Consider the following 10,505-nt stretch of genomic DNA (forward strand, 5'->3'; position numbering starts at 1 on the left):
GTGAAGTTGAGTGAAGTTATTCCCTGTGGTTCAAGAGCATGATGGCAACACCCCGATTAGATGATCGTTGTCCGCCGTTGTCCGCTTAATTATTCATAAGACAGTAAATAAATTACTAAATGAAGGAAAACGATATGTTACAATGTTGGTGTAAGTTAGGAGTTCGGCAGACAATCAGATCAGCCAGGAGGTAACTGAGTGACAGAACTGAGGAGTCTTTCCCTGAAGATGGGTCAGATGTTTGCGTTTTCTATATTTCAGGAAACAACAGTATTATTCAACACGGAATCTGTCGCCCCAGAAACACACACAAGTACCCAGTCTACCGGATATCTAGTCCACACATAATCCCTGACTGAAAAAAAAATCGGCTGAAAGGCAACCGGAAAATAGTGGTGTGGAAACAATGTCTGCTGCAGAGCAATTACATCTCAGTACTGATTAATCATAAAACAACTTCATAAAACCTGTTTCAGCTAGTATTGAAGGCTTGCGATTGTATTTTGGAACGCCTTTAAATTTGTCAGAGTGGGTTAAGTGTAGCTATTCTAGAGCCGTTGCAGTGTGTGAGTTCTAATTTGCAGTGTTGGACTGCAGACGCTGGGACTGCTCCATCTGAATGACATTCCTGTACATTTACTGTAGGTCTGCAAAGGTCAACAATACGTGACAATATAGGTAGATGTTACTTTTCGCATCGGGTGAACATTAAAGCCAAATGGCCCATGTGCATACTGAGTGATAGTTAGCGTCCTTGCACTGACATCTTGTATATGGTTGCTTGACTCCCGGCAGTTTGAAAAGGCAATACTGTCCCACTGTTCTCTCCAATACGAAATATTGGAAGAGTTGGAAAATGGAAAGTGCTTCAAGTTTCAAGCAAGTATGTGGGAGAATGTTCAAAGCATACCTTTTGAGCATATGTTATAACGCCTTCTCGATTAACGTGGTCAACCAATTTATGCAACGTGGTAGTGTGGCCGAGCGGTCTAAGGCGCTGGATTAAGGCTCCAGTCTCTAAGGAGGCGTGGGTTCGAATCCCACCACTGCCATCATACGTAATTTGGTTGCAGTACTAAAGTGAATTCCGAAAAGTTTTGCAGTATAAAATGTAAGAATAATAAATCATTGTGACAACGACCACTGGTGACTGAGTCATAGATAACACTGCAGAGCCATAGAGAACTCCAGATTGGGCGGGGTTGCAGAGGACACGTGGGTTTCGTGGCCTCCATTGTGGGGAAACATTGTGGGTGTAAGAGTATTTAATAGCTGTATGTATTGTCGCTCCTTTCTGTAACGACATCTCTCAGGATTCTTGAAATATGCAGCGAACTGGTCGGAATTGATTGCAAAGACCTTTGAAACGAGAAGCGACATCGTTTCTCATTAAGACCACGGCAAGTTCATAAAGTATGTTCATAAGTTCATAAACTGACGGCAGCGTTTTGGAAAAGATTGTCACCATAAACCAAACCTACCCTGCAAAAATACTATAAAAAGGTAAATAAGCTTCTCGGAAATTTCGCCTATTTGATCCGTCGTCGTGTTTCTTGCCCGGCAGACAATATCAGACCTGCATAGTTTTCGATCACTATGTTTAATATGTACACTCTATTTCTGTTCCATTCCTTTTTGTGACATTGTTTGTGATTTCAGGAGCCTTGTAATTGTAATGTGCAGTTCATTCTCAAACATGGTGTAACGCTTACGCAACAGGCTGGTATATGTCTCGGGGGAAAATTCCAGTCACCCGCCAAACCCCGTCTCCCGTTTACGCAGATGCTGTGGAATACACGTTAATGCAACGTCGCACACTCAATATCAAGCTCACACCAAATACGGTTACAGCATACACGTTACGAGTCTTACTGGAACTAAGTGATTAATAACGATACAGTATATATGAAGGAAAATAAAATAAAGAAAAGGCGCCAAAACTTATCAGAGTTCAGTTAATTTAGTGCACATCGTTGGAGCTCAACCATCGAACTGTTCGACCCCTCTTCGCTCTCCTCCGACCTCCACGACCTCGCACCTGGGACCACCCGAAGTGATCAACCGAGCAGTGCGGCACGCGTCCACCTTCTTCGCCGTCTTCTCCCCAACTCTCGAAAAGACAGCCAAATCCCAGCTCCCAGACCCACAAGAGAAAATAACATCCAACCCAATTGGTTAACAAATGAATACAATCCCCATTATCTGCAATTTTAACCTAAACAAGCTGCGAGAAGCTTCGAGAATGCTCTGCAAGAAAACACTCCCATTCCAGTTAACATAACAAAGAAGCAGTTTTACTTTTGACAACCAAAGAAGCCATTTTGATTAACATACGCAGTACAATGGCAATTCGCCACATAAACTAAAGGCTCCACTGGGAGTTGAACCCAGGATCTCCTGTTTACTAGACAGACGCTTTGACCAGTTAAGCCAAGGGGCCCTTGCGTTGGTCAATATCCGTCATAATGAGACTACATGAGATAAATCAAATTAGACCGTATTTGGAGACTTTCCCCGATGTAGTTTGCATGCATCATATGGGCTCCTTCTCTCTCCACAGCTCATTCCATTTCAAGACATTGCTCCAAGTCCGACATTTTGCCGAAACGTAATGGAGGATCCACCAGACGTGAATCTTCAAAACAAGCGTGGACGTGTGGAAGGATTCTTAATATTGTGTTTTCCAACTTAAATGTTCAATGATGCTGGATTTCCCTCGCCTTCTTTCCGTGTAAAGACGCAAGTGTTACGTTTTCAGATTAACCACGTTTTGATCAACGTTTTAGGTGATTTTCATGCAATGCCGTGGGCGCTGTTGCTCTCTAACGAGAGAGGTAAACCCAATACATCGGATTTAAAACTGAATCGTGAAGATGAAGCTGGAGAAGTTCCATTCGAGAATCAGACTTCAAGGCTCATGAACCTTAGAGGGCATAGACATAAGAAATAGTGCAGCAAACTAAAATTCGGCGACTCGGAATAAAAAAAAGTCAACTACCTCTGCTATATCTATCTCTTCGGTATTTTTCAATAGAAGATGTAAAGCCGAATAATTGGGTAGAAGAACTTCTGTTGAAACATCTATTTCTTACTTCACATTATGCCGCTGGCGTTGACAACAGCAATGAAGATCCTTCAACTCTGTCTGTCCTTGGCCGTCTCCTCTATTGTGTCCCAGGTGTGCATCAGGTACCGTATTCTGCCTCTGCTGTCCGGCGCCAAGTTGCCTTTGGCTCTCCAAGTCTTCTACGCCCTGCAGGGATTCAATGAATCGGAATAATTGCGTTCGTTTTCCGTATACAGACGGAACCGAGGTAAGTACGTATTGACGATCTTCGGCTATTATCGGAATTGTTTTGAAGTACGTTAAGCAGAATGAAGGAATAAACATGTCTAAATTTGCAGATGACGCTCTGCTACATATTAATTTTTGCAGGGGAGATGACGCTCGGATACTTCACGAGCAAATAGGAAAGTTAAGTGAAATGCTTTGCCCGGCTGATGGGTTGTAACTCGCACCATGCTGGGAATCGCGTTGCATTGTTCAAAAGGCCGGATATTGAAGGACATTACATCTAAGGTCAGAAATATACGATTACATTTTCCCGTGATATTAGTGAGTGTCAGAGAGAAATAAAATCAGAATTTGTGAATGGCATGTACATGCATGTTAAAAATCCAGGTATATACTGATAACTGTGCAATGACTTAAAACGTCTGACGGATCTGACTCCTGACTCCAGCTGCAGCGTATTCATTTGGATGAATATTAATGATGATTATTTCTGGAGTTATACAATATCTCCATCAATTACCATCTGTAATGTTATCCTACTTTTATGTACCTAAGAAGCTCTGGTAAGTATACTGATTCCACTTCTCACTCCCCTACATCCTGGTTTCTGTCATGCACGACGGGAAGCGAACGCAAAAGGCGGAGTTTTACACGGATTTTGAGAGATATTACTTCTTTGGATTACAAAAGGGCATGAGGTTTGCTGGAAACTAAACGGTTGGCAGGAAGATGCAGCAAGGGGTAACAAAGGCAAATTTCATATTCTTTGTTAGGCATATGATTGGAGTCTAGGAATAGGAAGTATTAAATCAAGTGGTGTGCTGTGGTGCGCCCATAATAGCCGTATCACTCTCCACGATGCCTGTCCTCTCACTAATAAAGTTTATTTTTTGTTACGAGCAATGGAGACAGTTCACAAGAAATTCACTAGCTATTTCTCATTATGACAAGGTTAATCTATCAGTAACATCTTGAAAATGGGCGATTTATTTGTGGCGGTGGGTTTAGCCGAATAAGAGGTAAATTTGAGACATCAAATAGGACATTACAGGTTAAATGCTTCCGGTTTTATTGCTTCAATCGCCAGAACTTAGTGAATACATTCAAAATTCAATATTTTGAACTAATAGAAACAGAAGGAAGTTCTTGCACTTCCCTTTAATCTCTGCATTTCTGGGTTCTGAGCGTTCTGGAGATTGGATCATTAGAAAAATGTAACTGCGAATTCTACCATTTTTTGAAGTTCCCTGGGGGGTTTCTGTCAGGAAAATCCATAGAATAACGGCTCTTATTTAATGACTGTATAAAGTGATATTCGGGGAAAGTTTCGCGAAGTAAGTATGGCCTCTCCACCTGCAACACTCGCTACTTGCTTGCCAAGGCTAGGCGGACCTGTTGAACATAATGATAGCGGTTATACTGAGGTAAATGCATTGTTTTGCGGTCCATGCAGCGTTCGCAATGTCACCCCCGTGGGCAGCAGAACATTTGTCCTGGTTCATGCAGCTACCGACTGCTCCATATTGATCACCGTCACATTACTCTTCGACCATTTGGTCGCCACATGTTTCTAGAGGCCACTTACCAACGTCGCCTGCATTTTACTTCCAGATACTAGAATCGACCTTTTATCTGAGCAGGAAATTTTTAATACGGCCTGAACACTCTGTGGCACTTTAATTTCATTCGTTTTTTTTATATGCATCCTGTGGATATTTAGAATCAAAGCTGAAAAATTAGCTAATAAGTGGGAACAATGAAATATATCATAATAAACAAAACCTGTCACATTTGGTTATCCTTTTTTCCCCGTCTGTCTTTACTCCCGGGATCAGGCAACAAAGGTTAAGTGCGCGGGAGCATTTCATTACTACGCGGCTACTCACTCGCCCAACTCAGAGGGAACAGCACTGAGTAGAAAGAAATGCACGTTGAAAACTGCGGTGATAGGTTTTGTCAGCAACCTGCAGTCTGATCAGTGTAAAGAGCGCTCTTTTGTACTTCACATGGGATATTCCAGAAACTGGCCAAATTATTCTCTTCTGGGCTGCATTCAGTGATGGCACATTGCTTTGTTTAAATACAATTACCATTTTTTTGTACAATTTTACAATTTAGAGACTGCCTTCCTCATTACATAGAAGCACAAAAACAGGCCACGATGTTTTGCGGAAACAGCTCAGAATTATCTGAGGAATTATCAGGGGAACCGGTGGGACAGTTTGCGTCTTTGTCGGCGATGGAACGAGAGAGAGCAGAGTAAAATGTCTGTCTTTATAAAATACAGGACATGGTTTCAAAAGTCGAGTCAAAGTTCCAGGTATATAGCCCTGAGATTGATCTTCCTCTGGGAATATTCAATAAATCAATGAAAGAATAATAACGATAATACAATCAGTGAAGGACTAATCAAGTCTAACGAACTGCACGCATGCAAAACGAAACAAATAATAATAAACAAACGAGCAATAAATATAGAGAATATGAGATAAAGGGCCCTAGAAATTGTGTCCGTAGGTTTTGGGAAAGCTTCAATGAATGAGCAAGTGAAGTTGGGTGAATTTAACTCCTGTGGTTCCAGAGCATGACGGCAGCGCCCCAACTAAATGATCGTCGTCCGCCGTCGTCGGCAGAACTGATCGGGTAAAAAACGAAGGATATCAGTGTACTCGATTATTTATAAGTTTGTAAATGAATTATTAAGTAAAGGAAAACGATATGTTACAAGTTTGGTGGAAATTAGAGATTCGGCAGACGATCAGGTAAGTGGACACTGGGACTGCTCCATCTGAATGAAATCCCTGCACGTCTTGGCGTAGGCCTGCCATGGTCACTGAATGTAACAACATAGGTAGATAACCGTGATAATACTGCTCGCCTGCGGTGAACATTAAAACCGAATTTCTGAAGTACATACTGACAATATTCGTTATAATTAGCGGCCTTGCACTATATCTGTGATATTGTTATTTGACTCCCGGGAGTTTGAAAAGGAAACACTGTCCCTCACTTCTCTCCGGTCTACTCCAACGGAATATTAGAAAAATTGGAAAATGGAAAACGCTTCAAGTATCAACAAGTATGTGGGAGAATGTTCAAAGCATACTTTTGAACATACGGTATAAAGCCTTCTCAAGTAACATCATCAACCAATCTAGGTGATGGATTCCACGTCGTAACCCACGTAATCCAGAATATGTGGCAGTGTGGCCGAGCGGCTTATGGCGCTGGATTTAGGCTCCAGTCTCTAAGGAGGAGGGTGTTCCAATCCCACCACTGCCATCTTATGTACACATATTTCTGCTGCTGTATTAAAGTGAATCCGGAATGTTTTGCAATATAAAATGTAGGAATCATAAATAATCGTGGCGACGATCCAGTATTGTCTCTGGGTCATTGTTAACACTGCGGAGATGCTGTACACTGCAGCTGGGCGGGCGATGCAGTGGAAACTTGGAGTTCCTGGCATCTACTTATCGAATATTTTGGTGTAAGAGTATTTAACAACTGTATGTATTCTCGCTCCTTTCCGTAACGGCATCTCCCCGGTTTCTTTTTAATATGCAGCGAACTGATCGGAATTCGGTTGGAAGACTTTGAATCGGGACGATTCTCATTAAGACCAGGTAAAACCATAGATTAGGACACGGCCGCATTTTGCAAGCGATTGACACCATAAACCAACGCTACACTGAAAAAATACTATAAAAAGGTAAGCAAGCTTCTCAGAAATGTCACCAGTTTGATCCGTCGTCCTATTTCTTTCCCGGCAGAAAACATCAGTGCTGCAAAGTTTTCGAGAAATATGTTTAGTATGTAGACTATGGTATTGTTCCGTTCCTTTTTGTGACATTCTTTTTGTCATTGCAGGAGCAGTGTAACATGTAATGTGCAGTTTATTATGAAACATTCTAATTCACCCCATAAACTAAAGGCTCCGCTGGGAGTTGAACCCAGGATCTCCTGTTTACTAGACAGACGCTTTAACCAGTTAAGCCACGGAGCCCTTGTGCTGGCCAGCATATGGCTGGATGAGACTATGTAAATGAGATAAAACACACTGGACCGTATTTAGACACTTATCCCGAAATAGTTTGCATGCATTATATGGGTTCCTACTCTCTCCACAGCTCACTCGTTTTCAAGACATTGTTCCAAGTCCGACACTCAGCCGAAAGCTAGTGGGGGATCCACGTGCCGTGAATCTTCATTACAAGTGTGGAACTGTGCAAGTACTCTCAATGTTGTGTTTCCCAACGTGAAAGCTCCATGACGCTAGTTGCCTTTACTTCGAAAAGACGTATGTGTTACCTTTTCAGATTAAACACGTTTTGATCAATATTTTAGGTGGTTTTCATGCAATGCTGTGGTCGTTGTGGCGCTCTCAGCTAGAGAGGTAAAACCATTATACTTGGGTTAAAAACGAATCCCGAAGTTAAAGCTGGGGTAGGTCCATTCAAGAGTCAGACTTGGAGGCTTCTAAACATTAGGGTGCATAGACATAAGAAACAGTCTAGCGTACCAAACTGGAGAGACTTGGGGGAAAAAAGCCAACTATCTCTGCCATATTTATGTGTTCGGTAGTTTTCAATACAAGAGATAAAGCCGAATTATTGGGCAGCATAGCTTCTTCAGGAACACCTATTTCTTACCGCCCATTACGCCGCTGGCGCTGTGGGCAGCAATGAAGGTCCTGTCCTTGGCTGCCTCCTCTATTGTGTCGCAGGTGTGGTTCAAGGCAGTATTCTGCCTCTACTGTATGGCGCGACGATCTCTTTGGTCTCCAATGTCTCCTCCACCCTGCAGGGATCCAATGAATTGCTGTGTTGATGATGGAGTTTGCCTATCTTCTCATCACGTGCTCAATCCATCTCCAACGTTTCCTCATGATGATTGTGGTCATGTGATTTTGATGACTTTGAAAGAACAGGACGTGCTTGGAGATCTTTCCTGAGCAGAAGGTACGAAGTAAATTGCTGATTCTCGTGGTGTGGAATGACGACAGCTTTGCAAGACAGGTCTTTGCCATGCTCTAGCATTCTGACATCTGCAAGAATGTGGACAGAACACAGCTCTGGTACAGCTTGACTTTGGCGTGGACACTGTATTTATGATCTCCATATGGTGCTCATTAATCGGAAGACGTATCTAAATTCGCTGAGTGTGCACTGGGTGTCTTCCTTTGTCCCACCATCCTGCCAAATTATGTTGCTCAGTTAGGTCAGTCTGTGGGTGCTGGGTAAGTCTCTTCCTCATACCTTGACTTTAGGGTGTTGGCTTCAATCTTTCTCTGGCTTACCCTGAGTCAACGTGTCCTCCAAAGGCACACAGGCGCTGTCTTCACTTGCACCTGCTAGTGTGCATTGTTACGAACCCGTGGGTAGCTTGTACCTGTCACGTGACCGTGATGTAATTGAGGCTATGGTGAACATGAGGTAATGCTCTTGTGATGGGGACTGACGTCATTTTGCCACCAGTGAGAGGTCATGTGATAGTTTTGTTTTCCAACAGGGTATAAAAGGAGAACCACTCCCTGTGACGCGGGGCAGTCGGTGGTTGATTTCACTAGTGACTCCGCGTTGCTCCGTATTTCGATGTATGATCAGTTTTATTTTAAAGTGGAGTTTTATTTTCTGCCTTAAGTCTCAAAGATTATTGCCGGCTGTTCCGCTCCAATACTGCCAGTCCAGTCCGTGGAGAGTGAAGATTTTAAAGGAGTTCAGAAATACCGACGGATTGGGAAAGTTAATTTCGACGGTGAATCAGATTCGACATTTGTTTAATCTTCGCACGAGAAATTAGTAACCTGTGTCCATGTTAACTCCTGCTCTGCCAAAATACAGCTGAAAGAGTTGGATTCAGAGTTTCGCCAAGGAAAGATCAGTGCCTTTAAGCTGTATTATTTCCTTCAACCGTAAATCTTCTGGGAAATAACATACTCTGGCTGGGATCAGCAGTAACAAAGTGGAAAGGATTTAAGTACAGGAAAGAAAGCCTCTCCCAAGTGACTGGATAAAACTTTGGACTTTCGCGTTACTACTTCTAGGAACTGTTTTTGCATTATCACTTTAACAACTGTTCAGCCTGCCGCACAGCAGCTCACTACCAGTTACGTTAGTCGTTTGTTTCCTTTTCGATTTTTTTACAGTGTTTAATACATGATTTATTTGTTATTAAAACCTGTTTCAATTATATATTCATTGTTACTGATTTGTAACAAATGGGGGCTCGTCCGGGATCTATATCATAAACGTCCGGGTTCAAATGCTTGTTACATTTTTGATCGGAGTTTTGGAAAAGGGAAACAGTCGATTCTTTTGTTTGATTGGCTTGTGAGTAGTATTCAGCAACAATGAAGATTGATGATTTTCTGGCTTCGCCAAACCCAGAGTTATTAGCGAAGGCAAAAAAAAAAGTAGTGTTTGAGATTGCTAGTAGGTTGGAACTTTAAGGTATTTCGAGGTCTACGTCAAAGGCTCTAATACAGAGAAAAGTTGCGTCACACTATGTAGATTCGGGTGATTTTGATGAATCGGTTTTAGATTCGTTTCCCGTAAGTACTCTAGAAATGCAGCTACAAATCGAACAAATGAAGTTGGAACAAAATAAAGCAGACTTGGAGCGTTGTAGGTTAGAAGTTGAAAATAAAAAGAGGGAATTTGAATTTGCGATGGCGGAATTAAGGTCTGAGAAACAGTCTCCTGGTACAGGAAAACGTTTCTTGTTAGTCAGGAAATTAAATTGGTCCGTCCATTTCGTGAAACAAAAGTGGAAAAAATATTTTCACCATTTTGAAACTATTGCTCTGATTTCAGAGTGGCCGAAAGAGAAATGGTCAGTGTTGTTGCAGAGCGTAATTACAGGCAAAACACAAGAGATTTATACAGATTTAACCGCTGAGCAAGCATTTGATTATGATATTGTGAAACAGCTGATATTGAAGGCAGATGAGTTGGTCCCAGAAGCTTATAGAGAAAGTTTCAGAAATTTGCAGATATCTGTGGAGAAAACGAATGTGGAATTTGCCTATGATAAAGCTGTGTGTTCTGAGAGACGGGTTTCCACGAACATGTAAATAGGGACTACAATGAATTGAAAAATCTGATTTTAATGAAGGAATTTAAAAGGACATGCATAAATGAGAGAGACCCTGCTACATTACAAAACACTGATAATTATCTGATGAATATGCTTTAACTCACGGAATTGG

General features: G+C 42.0%; 3 non-coding genes across 3 annotated transcripts; 1 reads left to right on the top strand and 2 right to left on the bottom strand.

The window, feature by feature from the left end:
- The first annotated feature begins 970 nt into the window (after positions 1-970).
- On the top strand, positions 971-1,052 carry trnal-aag (transfer RNA leucine (anticodon AAG)). The gene has a single exon. It is a non-coding gene; the product is annotated as a tRNA-Leu (tRNA).
- Positions 1,053-2,366: 1,314 nt separating this feature from the next.
- trnat-agu (transfer RNA threonine (anticodon AGU)) lies at positions 2,367-2,440 on the bottom strand. Its single transcript has one exon. It is a non-coding gene; the product is annotated as a tRNA-Thr (tRNA).
- Positions 2,441-7,227: 4,787 nt separating this feature from the next.
- Positions 7,228-7,301, bottom strand: trnat-agu (transfer RNA threonine (anticodon AGU)). Its single transcript has one exon. It is a non-coding gene; the product is annotated as a tRNA-Thr (tRNA).
- Positions 7,302-10,505: the final 3,204 nt, after the last annotated feature.

The sequence above is a fragment of the Hemitrygon akajei genome, chromosome 8 (genome assembly GCF_048418815.1).
Source record: "Hemitrygon akajei chromosome 8, sHemAka1.3, whole genome shotgun sequence".
Classification (NCBI taxonomy): Eukaryota; Metazoa; Chordata; class Chondrichthyes; order Myliobatiformes; family Dasyatidae; genus Hemitrygon; species Hemitrygon akajei.